Source organism: Theropithecus gelada, chromosome 1 (assembly GCF_003255815.1).
Source record: "Theropithecus gelada isolate Dixy chromosome 1, Tgel_1.0, whole genome shotgun sequence".
NCBI classification, from domain to species: Eukaryota; Metazoa; Chordata; class Mammalia; order Primates; family Cercopithecidae; genus Theropithecus; species Theropithecus gelada.
Window position 1 is genome coordinate 128,168,788 of NC_037668.1, and position 13,981 is coordinate 128,182,768.

Sequence of the window (13,981 nt, forward strand, 5' to 3'; positions counted from 1 at the left end):
AAAAAAAAAAAAAAAAAAAAAAAAAAAATAGAAGAAGGAAATCCTGGTTTACACCTGTAATCCCAACACTTTAGGAGGCAAAAGCAGGAGGACTGCTTGAAGCCAGGAGTTCAAGACCAGCCTGAGCAACATAGGGAGACCCTGTCTCTAAATTAGTAAATAAAGGAAAACACAGAGAATTCCAAAAGAGAATTGGAATCTATATAAAAGAATCAAAAAGACATTCTAGAACTGAAAAATATTTATCTGAAATAAAGAACTTATAGGGTAGTTTTAACAGCAGACTGAGCGCTTGAACTCATGAAATCAAAGGCCAATCAATTAAAAATATCGAAACTAAAGCAAAGAGAGAAAAATAATGGAAAGAACCAAGCGCCGCTTGTGAGACACACAGGACAGTGTCAAACAGTCGCACACACTTGTAATTGGAGTCTCAGAATCAAGGAAAATGATAACAATGACTGAGAGTTTTTGAAAACTGTTTATTGCTCACATTTTACCCCATCTGTCTTATTTTCTTAATTCTTCCTCTTCACACACACCCAGAGTACAGTTAACTCCAGTAAATTTAACATTGCTGAAACTTTAATCAAATACACCTCCTATATCCAGTGTTGTCAGTTCACTGAATAATGTCCTCCATAGCTTATTTTCCCGTCGAGTACAGAGTTCAGTTAAGATCAGGTGTGGCATGTAATTGTCATCTCTTTAGTTCCCTTTAATCAGGAATATTTCCACAATATTTCTGGTCATTTATGACATTTTTGAAGAAAAACAGTTACCCCACCTCTTACCAAAAGAATATTCTTCATTTTGGGTTTATATGAAACATTCAGAAAGGCAAATACATAGACACAAAAAGCAGATTAATGGTTACCTGGGGTTTAGAATGAGAACGAATGAGGGAGTGACTGCGGTGGGGCATAAGCTTTTTTGTGGGGATGATTGAAATGTTCTGAGATTATATTTTGGTGTTTGTTGCATAACTTTGAAAATTGACTAAAAATCATTCATGTATATACTTTAAATGGGTGAACTTTTTGGTAAGGAAATTATATTTCAATCAAACTATTTTTTTAAAGTTAGATGCAGAGAGAAGAAAAATTCAGAAAAACTATGATTAATATCCTCTGAGGTATAGGAAGAGATACTGCATTCAGGAAACAAGAACAGGATGCTGTTGCTAAAAAAGGAACACCTGGGGACATACAACGCAGTCTTAGATATTGAAAACTCCAGCAGAAAGCAATACCATTTTATACAATAAAGTTCAAGAACTTTCCCAGAGGAGCCAGGGTGACGTTGAAGAAACATCTCAAGGTGACAACTGTACAGTGGACCTAGAGATCAACCAGTGCCGATTGGAGCCGCCCAGGGAAGAGGGTTCTCTAAGTCATTAAAATTGACGGGATACCTAGCACTTTGGAACTTTTAAGAGGATTCCTAGGTAAAGAAGTAGGGCTGGCCGGTTGGCTCATGCCTGTAATCCCAGCACTTTGGGAGGCCAAGGTGGGAGGATCACGAGGTCAGGAGATCGAGACCATCCTGGCTAACACACTGAAACCCCGTCTCTACTAAAAAATACAAAAAACTAGCCGGGTGTGGTGGCGGGCGCCTGTAGTCCCAGCTACCTGGGAGGCTGAGGCAGGAGAATGGCGTGAACCCGTGAGGCTGAGCTTGCAGTGAGCAGAGATCGCACTACTGCACTCCAGCCTGGGCTACAGAGCGAGACTCCGTCTCAAAAAAAAAAAAAAGTAGGGCTAGATCGTTCCTAAGTACTTAGAAAACTAAGCAAGCAATAACAAAAATAGATATTCAACAACAGAGAAAACAACATTTTGCAGAAAAGGAAAGGTAATTAAAATATACCATATGGCTCAGCTGTTCATAAAACTTAAAAGAGTTATTAATACCATAAATGGTGAATTTTTATGATAGCAAAGTTATGATGAAGCTATACTGATTGGACTGGGGATGGAAAATGTGTTTGTGGTAGAGGCTAGGAGGAATGGGAAGGTATGTGTGAAAGATAATTAAATGGATATCTTCCATAAAAGTCAATAAGTAACGCCTAAAATTAAAAAAAAAAAAAAAAAAAAAAACAAGAAATAGCAATATAAGCATATTACGTAGCAACATGGAGGTAACACCCAAAACAATCAGTTCAGATATGAAACGGTTGGAAGAACACGAAAGATCAGTAGAAGCTGGGGCTGACTGGGTGAACTGGTATTTGGGGAACAAAACTTACAGATAGATCTCTTAATGCTATAGGCAAGGAAGCTTTGATGGAAATAAAAAAATAGGCCAGGTACAGTGGCTCACATCTGTAATCCCAACACTTTGGGAGGCAAAAGGCAGGTGGATTGCTTGAGGTTAGGAGTTGAGACCAGACTGGGCAACATGGTGAAACCCCATCTCTACTAAAAATACAAAAATTAGCCAGGTGCCTGTGGCACAGGCCTGTGATCCCAGGTACTTGAGAGGCTGAAACACAAAAATCGCTTGAACCTGGGAGGCAGAGTTTGCAGTGAGCCAAGATCATGCCACTGCATTTCAGCCTGGGCAACAGAACGAGACTCTGCCTCCAAATAAATAAATAAAAATTTAAAATAAAATTATATGAAATTAAAAATGGAACCTAGAGAAGAAAAAAGAAACACTCGTCCATATTAGTGAAATACAGGGACATTTCTGCCTTCAAAACATCTGGCTCCGGTGATTGTTCTTAGGAAGCCAAAGAGATGTATATTTATATTAAATGATGTACATCGAGGGTGCTTTTAATAAAAAGATCCAGTAACAGAAAATTACTAATGTCCTCATTTCTGAAATGATATTCATAGTCCAGGAAACTTCCATTTCATGAGCAGGTGAAGAAAAGGAACCCACAAAGGAGACAAAATCTTTCTGAGTTTTAGATTTCCCTCTGCAAGGTAGGAATACAGACACTCACTTTATAATATTGCCAAAAGGATTTCCTTCTTTGCCAAGTTTTAAGTTCCCAAATTTTATCTTCTTCACTTCATTTTAGAAGAGAATGAGAGAAAGAAAAGGCGGTGAATGGCAGTGTACTGGTGCCTGGTGAGACATTCTCCTTTTTAACTAAGTAGTATTCCTTTCTACTTTTTCCTTCCTCAAATCCAGATCCTTGAAGATAGGAATCCAGCATTAACAACGCTCAAGCCCTCCAGGTGAGTCTAATTAACAGTTAGGGTTGCGACCACTGCATCAATGGAAATCAGAATTCTGAAGCCAACAAATTTGACTACCAAAAGAAATCAAATATTTTCTGTCATCTTGCCTTTTTTGCCTTTTATACAAAATGTTTACAAACCTGTGATCATATACAGATACAATTTCATACCCAGACACTGATTTTCAACAGGTATACAACTATTTCATTATATATCATATGAGAATTAATTTGTTCTAAGGGAAAAGTTCCAGGTGTAACCCTTCTAGCTTTGTGTTCATGTACATGAAAACTGAGGTTCACAAGAATTAAGTGACTTACCAATAAAATGAATATCATATCTTAGGAATCTTGAGATATGAGAATGAATACTCTCATATCTCAGGAAAGGAACAGTCACAGGAATCTAAGAATTAAGTGAAACAATCTGTCTAAAAATGCCAATTTAAAAATAGCATTCATATAAGATGGATTATTCCATTAGAATGGTGATTCTCCACCAGGTGTGGTGACTCATGACTGTAATTCCAGCACTTTGGGAGGCCAAGCTGAGAATCCCTTGAGGCTAGGAGTTCAAGACCAGCCTGAGCAACATCACTAGACCCTGTCTCAAAAAATTTTTTAAAATTAGCCAGGTGTGGTGACATTTTCCTGCAGTTCTAGCTACTCAGAAGCCTGAGGCTGGAGGATTGCTTAAGCCCAGTATTTAAAGATTATAGAAAGGTATGATCACACCACTACACTCCAACCTGGGTGATAGAGCAAGACCCTATCTCTATCAATAAAACAAAATTAATAAATTGCCTCTCTGGAGAGGTTTACCAATATCTGGAGACAATTTTAATTGTCACAACAGAAGAGTGCTACTTGCTTCTAGTGTGTTGCTAAACATCCTGCACAGCATAGGACAGGCGCTCACAACAAAAAATTATTGCAGCCCAAAATGCCAATAGTAATGAGGTTGAGAAACCCTGTACTAGAATACATTAATATTTAAAACACAAAATTAGTGACTTTTATATTTCAATATTACCTTTAGCATCTCCAAAATTACCTCTATCTTTCGGTACAACTGTGGGGGAAAGAGAGATCAGACTGTTACTGTGTCTATATAGAAAGAAGTAGACATAAGAGACTCCATTTTGTTCTGTATTTGAGACGCTGTTGAGATATGAGAACGAATACTCTCATATCTCAGGAAAGGAACAGTCATTCCTCCGGAAAGGAACAGATCTGTGACCCTACCCCCAACCTTGTCCTTGCAAGAGACAGGTGCTGTGGTGACTCAAGGTTTGGGCTGTGCAGGATGTGCTGTGTTAAACAAGTGCCTGAAGGCAATATGCTTGTGAAAAGTCATCACCATTCTCTTAATCTCAACTACCCAGGGACATGTACACTGCCAAAGGTCACAGGGACCTCTGCCTAGGAAAGCTAGGTATTGTCCAAGGTTTCTCCCCATGTGATAGTCTGAAATATGGCCTCGTGGGAAGGGAAAGACCTAATCATCCCCTAACCTGACACCCGTGAAGGGTCTGTGCTGAGGAGGACTACTATAAGAGGAAAGAAGGCCTCTTGGCAGTTGAGATAGAGAAAAGCATCTGTCTCCTGCCCATCCCTGGGCAATGGAACATCTCTGGGTAAAACCCGATTGTATGTTCCGTTTACTGAGAAAGGAGAAAACCACCTTAGGGCTGAAGGTGGGACGTGCTAGCAGCAATACTGCTCTTTATGAACTAAAAAGGTTTATGGAGATGTTTGCATATGCATATCAAGGCACAGCACTTTTCCTTCTGTGACAGAGATCTTTATTCATATGTCTTACTGCTGACCTTCTCCCTAAGATGATCCTATTATCCTGCCACTTCCCTTTTTCTAAGATGGTAAAGATAATGATCAATAAATACTGAGGGAACTCAGGGTCCTCTGTATGCTGAGCGCTGGTCCCCTGGGCCCACTTTTTCTTTCTCTATACTTTGTCTCTGTGTCTTATTTCTTTTCTCAAGTCTCTCGTTCCACCTAACGAGAAACACCCACAGGTGTGGAGGGGCAGGCCACCGCTTCAACAACGAATATTCACCATATTAATAATTGGCTGAATAATTTGTTATATTGAAAACAAAAAGACATGGCTTTGAAGCAGCAGCAAGAGTTTAAGGTTGGTTTAAAGCATCAAAAGGGCCACTACTCTTTTTAAGAAGTTTCCTGGTTAGAATTTACTGAAAACTATATATTTTTCTTTACATGGAGCTCTAAGACTCATCCTATTCTTGGATGCTTTACTAAAGTACTGACTCTCATTCATCTACCACCTAATGATATGACATAAATGATTCAGAATGCCGTGAAACCCTACCTCCAAGTGGAAGACAGTTTAAAGCCTGAAAACCAAGCTACAAGTCAAATCCATGGACCAGATTGAGAACCTGTCTTCCCGTTTGACATGCTTTTCTCTGATCCCCAAGCTTCACCTAATTTACATATACCTACCCTTTCCTAATTGGTTTTCTACACTGCCATGCTCACCTTTGAGTGGTGCCTTTCTTTGCATACTCACAAACCAATCAGCATGCACTCCCTTATTCTGAGCCCATAAAAGTCCCAGACTCAGCCACACTGGGAGAGAAACCACGTGACTGCAAATGTGGGAGACCACCCCCATGTCCCCTCCCAACTGAAAGCTTTTCCGTCACTCAATATAAAATTCTTGCCCACCCTTTTCATCCTTCAAATTGTCAGTGTATCTTCATTCTTCTTGGATGCAGAAGAAGAGCTCAGGAATGGCCTAATGTGGGTATGAGTCATAACACAAGCAGGCCAAGTGGGCAGAGTGCCTCCAGGAACAGGCAAAAGGCCAAGCAATGCCCAGGCAGTCGGGGGCAGCACCAGCTGTGGAGGTCCTCAGTCGGCAAAGTGGCTGAGAAAAATCCTGCATCACTTAGAAATGGAGTACACCTTACATGGAATACTGGAGGTCAAACTCCTGCCAAATCCATCAAACCATTCAACAGGCCTGTGAGAGCCACAACATCAAACCCAAGACTACTACACAATCTATTGTCTTGACAAAAGTAAGTACGATGGTGGAAAGGCTACATGCTGTGTGTTAAAGACTGCTTCCTGATCTAACATGTTTAAAATTCCAAAAATTGTTCACAGGTGCTACATTTTATTGATATTTAACTTGAAAATGCATTTGCCAGCTGGTTGTCATAACTTCCTTCCTATCCAGCCAAATAGTTTAGGAATATTTTGTGTAATCTACTATTTTAAAATAGGTAACAAGACCTCTTTTCTCTTCTTTATAATCCTATTACAGTATTCCTATATGTAATTTAGAAATAAGCAATCTATCCTATTTAGGAATAGCTAAGTTGTTTTTATAAAACCGTATTATCTTTTTTATCTGACCCTCCATTTCTTCCTTGCTTTCCATACTTCCTTTTCCTGTTTTTTTCCACGTTTTTTCCCTCTCCTGGTTTCCTTCTCCTGGTTTATCTCCTGATACCCTGATTCCCTGAGAATATACCTTATTCTTACCAGAGGAATTGTAGACATTGTATCATCTCAGCTATATTCACAGCTAAAAAAACAAACAAACAAACAAAATAACAAACAGCTGTGAGTTAAAGACACTCATTCTAAACTCCTTGGATGAAACTTCGAAAATAATCATTCCAGTGACAAAGCAACCAGAGTATTTGTTTAATATCTTCACTTTTGAAAGAACTCTGAGTGATTTTTCACTACATTCCATCAGGATCTAACACTGTAATTCTCAGATGTTACATGAGATGTATTATTGTGTGAAGCAATTCCATTTTGTCATAATCTATTCTTATTCCCATTGTGCCTGTAGGGAGAAAAACCTTCAGCAAAAAACATTCTAAACCTGCTTCAGTAGCAAGCATTCTGTCAAGTAAATATTTTAACTGTTTGTTTATCTAAATTATTAAAGTGCTGTGTATTCTGATTCTAAGTTGTTGAACCAAAATGACTTTTTTGGTTCCAACTATATATAATTCAAGGTTTATTGCAATTGTGGGTTTTAACAGTTAACAGTTTTTTCGAAACATCAGAGCACAGATAGAGAAAATTCTCCCCTGGTACTATATGCAATCTTTGTTGTTAGATAAACCCAGACTATACCAGTAGAAATACTTGGAATAGATGTTTTACCCTTGGTAGTTTATTTCACTCTCCTTCACCTTGTAATGATTCTCATGGTAGAGCGAGTAGGGGAGGGAGATATTTCTCAGAATAACTAAGATAGGCCTCCAAAAGAAAGCCAGATATGATTATAGAACAATTTGAGTACAAATTAGAAAACTAAAAATGCTAAAGATAATAACAAAATAGTTCAAAAATAATCAAGAAAGCCTGGAATTTTAAACTTAAATTCTCAAGTAGAGTTTTGAGTTGGGTTACTGCTATTTAATTATCTGCTGTTTAAAAGTTGAAAGATATCTGAAAATCTCATTTAAAGAAAGATCTGAAGATGTCTAGTAATCTTTCTTTAGTAATTTTTCAGTGATGTATATTTCTTCAGCAAGTTATACTAAATTTCATTCTCTCTGGAATAAAAATACAGTTAAGGGAAAAAAACGGACAAAGCAAAAGTTATCTGTAAAGGTAGTGAATAGTCATTTATGCTTAGAAATTATAAAAATAAGCTATTAGCATTCCTAACTTTGTTGACAAAATGACTTAATTTGCTAAATGTTCTACCCTTTCTTGTTTTTAGCAGTTAGTCCTTCTTGCACTATTATTAGTTCATCTTCCAGTAAATGGTTATTCCTAATGATGGAAACGATACTCATCTGGGAAGTAATACAAGAGATATTCTCTTGTACATAAATTCTTGTATGAAGAAAGGTAATGATCAGCTTTAACAATTAGAGGTAGGAACAAGTGAGTAAATGATGTTAGCTTTGGTTCAATGAAACAAGCTGAAGTGAACTGAACTGCATGGCTCTATTTCTGAAGTCCTGATGATGACCCAGTAGGGTAAAATATTTTATTTCATCAGTATTAAAATATTTAATACTACCCCAGGGGTAGGCCGTGTCGTCAATTTTTGCAACAACTGAAACTTTCCTAGGCAATGCCAGAATATGATAACCACTAATTTGAAAGTTTTAACCATTGAAAGAGCTAACATTGGGCCGGGCACGGTGGCTCACGCCTGTAATCCCAGCACTTTGGGAGGCCGAGACGGGCGGATCACGAGGTCAGGAGATCAAGACCATCCTGGCTAACACGGTGAAACCCCGTCTCTACTAAAAATACAAAAAAAAATTGGCCAGGTGTGGTGGCGGGCACCTGTAGTCCCAGCTACTCAGGAGGCTGAGGCAGGAGAATGGCGTGAACCCGGGAGGTGGAACTTGCCGTGAGCCAAGATCGCGCCACTGTACTCCAGCCTGGGCGACAAAGCGAGAGTCCGTCTCAGGGGGGAAAAAAAGTATGGAGTTTAACTTTTTCTTGAAAATTATTCAGTATTCCACTCTCTTTTTCACTGTTTATTAATAGTTGGGCTTTCCCTGGACCTGTAGACCAGATCTCTTTACTACATTCTCTCACAGGGCTCTGAAACTTCACTGGAGCATTTTTATGGTTGTAGTTCTACATTAGTCATTATTTGAAACCCAGCATGGAACACTGCCTAGAATATAGCAAGTACTCAATGATTACTTGAAAAAATTAATGAGTTAATATTTACTGAGTTTAAGAAATTGGGCCTGGTGTGGTGGCTCACACCTGTAATCCCAGCACTTTGGGAGCCAGAGGCAGGAGGATCACTTGAGATCAGGAGTTCAAGACTAGCCTGGCCAACATGGTGAAACTCCGTCTCTACTAAAAATACAAAAATTAGCTGGGCGTGGTGGTGTATCCCTATAGTCCCAGCTACTTTGGAGGCTGAGACAGGAGAATCACTTAAAGCTGGGAGGTGGAGGTTGCAGTGAGCTAAGATGATGCCACTGCACTCCAGGCACCGCAACAGAGCGAAACTCCATCTCAAAAAAAAAAGTTTTTGAATAAATCCTAGCACTTTGGGAGGCTGAGACGAGGGGATCTCTTGAACCCAGGAGTTCAAGACCAGCCTGGGTAACATGGCAAGACCTCATCTCTACAAAAAAAATAAGTAAAAAAAATTAGGTAGGCATGGTGGCATGTGCCTGTATTCCCAGCCTCTCGGGAGGCTGAGGTGGGAGGATTGCTTGAGCCTGGGAGGTAGAGGCTGCAGTGAGCAATGGTCATGCCACTCTACTCCAGCCTGGGGGGGAGCAAGACCCTGTCATAAAATAAAATAGTAGAGAGATGTTTCCAATCTAGAATAACTTTACAAAAAGAAAAGAAGAGAAATTGAATAACCATTTTATGGCTTACTATGCTCTTAAGGCACAGAGATGGAATTTTGTGTCCAATTTTATTTTACTTATTTTAATTTTTTTTAGAGGGAGTCTGGCTCTGTCGCCGAGGCTGGAGTGCAGTGGCGCGATCTCAGCTCACTGCAAGCTCCGCCTCCCGGGTTCACGCCATTCTCCTGCCTCAGCCTCCTGAGTAGCTGGGACTACAGGCGCCCGCCACCACGCCCGGCTAAGTTTTTGTATTTTTAGTAGAGACGGGGTTTCACCGTGTAAGCCAGGATGGTCTCGATCTCCTGACCTCGTGATCTGCCCGCCTCGGCCTCCCGAAGTGCGGGGATTACAGGCGTGAGCCACTGCCGGCGGCCGTGTCCAATTTTATTTTAACACAAAATCTAAAACTAGGGAAAAATGCAAGGAGATTAAAAATAAAGATTAGGCTAGGAGCGGTGGCTCAGTCAGGGGTGTCCAAGGGAGAGAGTACAGTCATGGGTTCTTAGTTTCTGTTTCTGGTTGAGGCAGTAAAGCCCCTTCCTCATCCCTGTTTTCTCCTTATCACTACAGGCAGAAACCAACCCATGGCCTCAGGCTACTAAAAGCGTAAAACAAAACAAAACAGAACACGGACACCACCACCAACAACAACAAAAGAAGGCAGATTAAACAAGATTGCTACAATTTGGAAGGCCAAAGCAGGAGGATCATTTGAGCCAAGGAGTTCAAAACCAGCCTGGGCAACACAAGAAGACCCCATCTCTACAAAAAATAAAAATAAATTAGGCCGGGTGCAGTGGCTTATGCCTGTAATCCCAGCACTTTGGGAGGCAGAGGTGGAAGGATCACCTGAGGTCAGGAATTCGAGACCAGCCTGGCCAACATGATGAAATCCCTGTCTCTACTAACAGAAAACACAAAAAAATAGCCAGGTGTGGTGGCACAGGCCTGTAATCCCAGCTACTTGGGAGGCTGAGGCAGAAGAATCACTTGAACCCACTAGGTGGAGGCTGCAGTGGGCTGAGATCGCGCCACTGCACTCCAGCCCGGGTGACAGACCCAGACTCTGCCTCAAAAATAAACCAAATAATAATAAATTAGCCCAGCAAGGTGGCACACGCCTGTAGTCCCAGCTACTTGGAAGGCTGAGGTGGAAGGATCACCTGAGCCCAGGAAGTTGAGGCTGCAGTGAGCCATGATCGTGCCACTGCAGTCTAGTGTGGGTAACAGGGTAAGACCTGTCTCAAAAAATAATAATAAAAATAAAAAAGAATAGTGGCTTTCTTTGTGGAATGGGAAGTGATTAGAAGAGGGCATGAGAGAAGTTTCTGGAAGCTGGAATGTTATGTTTATTTTTCTTTGTGTTTTCATTTTTGCTGTTGTTTTATTTCTCGATGAGGTGCTATTTGTACATGTAAGATCAGTTGTGAAAAATACTTGAGCTGCACTTTTCTGTGTGTAGGTTAGAATTCAATTTTTAAAAAAATATCTTACTGTCCCCCAATAAAAATCTGTTTTGGACCCCTTGCATAAGTTCAATAGTAACTAAACTTTTCTTTTTAATTTTTTTTTTTTTTTTGAGACGGAGTTTTGCTCTTGTTGCCCAGGCTGGAGTGCAATGGTACAATCTCGGCTCAATGCAACCTCCGCCTCCCGGGTTCAAGCAATTATCCTGCCTCAGCCTCCCGAGTAGCTGGAATTACGGGCATGTGCCACCACACCCAGCTAATTTTGTATTCTTAGTAGAGACGGGGTTTCTCCATGTTGGTCAGGCTGGTCTTGAACTCCCAACGTCAGGTGATCCACCCACCTCGGCCTCCCAAAGTGCTGGGATTACAGGCGTGAGCCACTGCCCCCAGCTCCTTCTTTTTTTTTTTTTTTTTTTAAGTAGAAATGAGGTCTCACTATGTTGCCTAGGCTGCTCTAGAATTCCTGGCCTCAAAGGATCCCCCTGCCTCAGCCTCCTAAAGTGGGAGGATTACAGGTGTAAGCCACCGTGCCTGGCCTGAACTTGTATTTTCTACTTTACTATTTCAGGTTTTAGAGACTTACTATCTGCAGTGTGTAGCCTTTTAAAAATGTTTTGTTAAATTTATCCTTTCAGGATTATTACTTGGATTTGATTAGTAGGCTTGTGTGTATCATAATTTTATTTACAGAATTAGCTTAATGATTTCATAGGCTTCTAGAATACCCCCAGTCTTTCTTTTCATCTCCAATCAGTTCTCTCTTCCATATCTTTTTACACACTTCTAAGCCTTATCCAATGTTACACAGATATTTAGATAGACATATCCTGATGCCTGGCTTAGCAATCTTTTCCCTGTATCTCCACAGCATCAGAAAAGAGCTGAGTGCCTCCAGGGAACTTCCTTGATTCAAGTGCTACCATAGCCATCTGGCTCCCCAGTTGTTTGGACCAAGGTATAAATTCAACCCTATGGTAGAGAAGTCAGAGAATTGACAGGAGTTAGAATTCACTTCAAAATAGTATACATATTTATGGAAAGTATTTGACTCCTATGGCACAGGTCATTCTTTTTGTATTCTAAAGGGAATTATTCAATTAAAAGGCATGTAGGCTGGGAGCAGCGGCACATGCTTGTAATCCCAACACTTCGGGAGGCCAAGGTGGGAGGATCACTTGAGCCTAGGAGTTTGAGACCAACCCTGGCAACATGGTGAGACCCTGTCTTTAAAAATCAATAAATAATAAATAAAATGCACGTAATCATTTTATCTAGAATGTCACACACACAAAAAAGCCCTCTTTGAAAACTTAGATACAATCAGGGCTTTTTAGAAACTTGCCAGGCTCTTAAACTTATGATTCATTTAAAAAGAAGTCCCTAGGCCGGGCGCAGTGGCTCACGCCTGTAATCCCAGCACTCTAGGAGGCCAACGTGGGCAGATCATGAGGTCAAGAGATCGAGACCATCCTGGCCAACATGGTGAAACCCTGTCTTTACTAAAAATATAAAAATTAGCTGGGTGTGTTGGTGCACACCTCTAGAACCAGCTACTCGGGAGGCTGAGGCAGGAGAATTGCTTGAACCCAGGAGGCAGAGGTTGCAGTGAGCCAAGATCATGCCACTGTACTCCAGCCTGGGTGACAGAGTGAGACTCCATCTCAAAACAAAATAAAAACAAAAAACAAAAACAAAAAAGAAGCCTCTAGCTGGGCATGGTGGCTCAGCCTGTAATCCCAGCACTTTGGGAGGCCGAGGCAGGTGGATCACTTGAGGTCAGGGGTTTAAGACCAGCCTGGCCAACATGGTGAAACCCCGTCTCTAACAAAAATATAAAAATTTTAGCCAGCTGTGGGTGGCATACACCTGTAATCCCAGCTAAAAGCAGCTAAAAGACTAAGTCCCCCAGTCCCCGGCTGGCAATCAAATGAGGGCCACTCTCAGCTCCTAGTCCTTCTGTAGTTTCTTGCTCTATGACCCCCATAGACAATTTACAACATAGATGTTTGTTGTACATCTCTCTGATCTCCTCTTTTGTGACTAGCCAGGGAAAAGTTTCTGCTTTTAAAGGGCTCACCTGATTAGATGAGGCCCAGTGAGGACATTTTCCTGTTATTTTGTTGGATTTTTTGTTTGTTTGTTCGTTGTTTTTTGAGACAAGGTAATGCTATATTGCCCAGGCTGTTCTCACATTCCTGGGCTCAAGGGATCCTCCTACCTCAGCCTCCCAAGGAGCTGGGATGACAGGTGTACACCACCATGCCTGGCTATAAAAGATGGAATCAGTGTTACTGATTTCTCTTCACTATCTTAAAGTCAACTGATAGGGACCTTAAACACATCTGCAAAATCCCTTTTGCTATTGTGAAAAACAAAAATTGGACAAGTAAGGATATTAATTTGAATTTACTCAGGCTATTGCAATAGGTAGAGCATCCCGAATCCAAAGATTGGAGTATCTCAGGAGGTGATTTTGCCTTAGAGTTTCAGAGAGAATGGTAATCAAATTTCAGGTGAAGTGATTTACAGTAGAGTGTTTTTGCAAGCAGGGGTAGTATCAGTTGGTTAGCTGAACAGAAAGTGTTTTTCTCTGTGTTAGCTAGTTTTTCCAGGGAACAAACGATTCTTTTTTTTTTTTTTTTTTTTTTTGAGGCGGAGTCTTCACTCTGTCGCCCAGGCTGGAGTGCAGTGGCGCGATCTCGGCTCACTGCAAGCTCCGCCTCCCGGGTCCGCGCCATTCTCCTGCCTCAGCCTCCCAAGTAGCTGGGACTACAGGCGCCCGCCACCGCGCCCGGCTAATTTTTTTTTGTGTTTTAGTAGAGACGGGGTTTCACCGTGTTAGCCAGGATGGTCTCGATCTCCTGACCTCGTGATCCGCCCGCCTCGGCCTCCCAAAGTGCAGGGATTACAGGCGTGAGCCACCGCGCCCGGCCTTTTTTTTTTTTTTTTTTTTTTTTTTG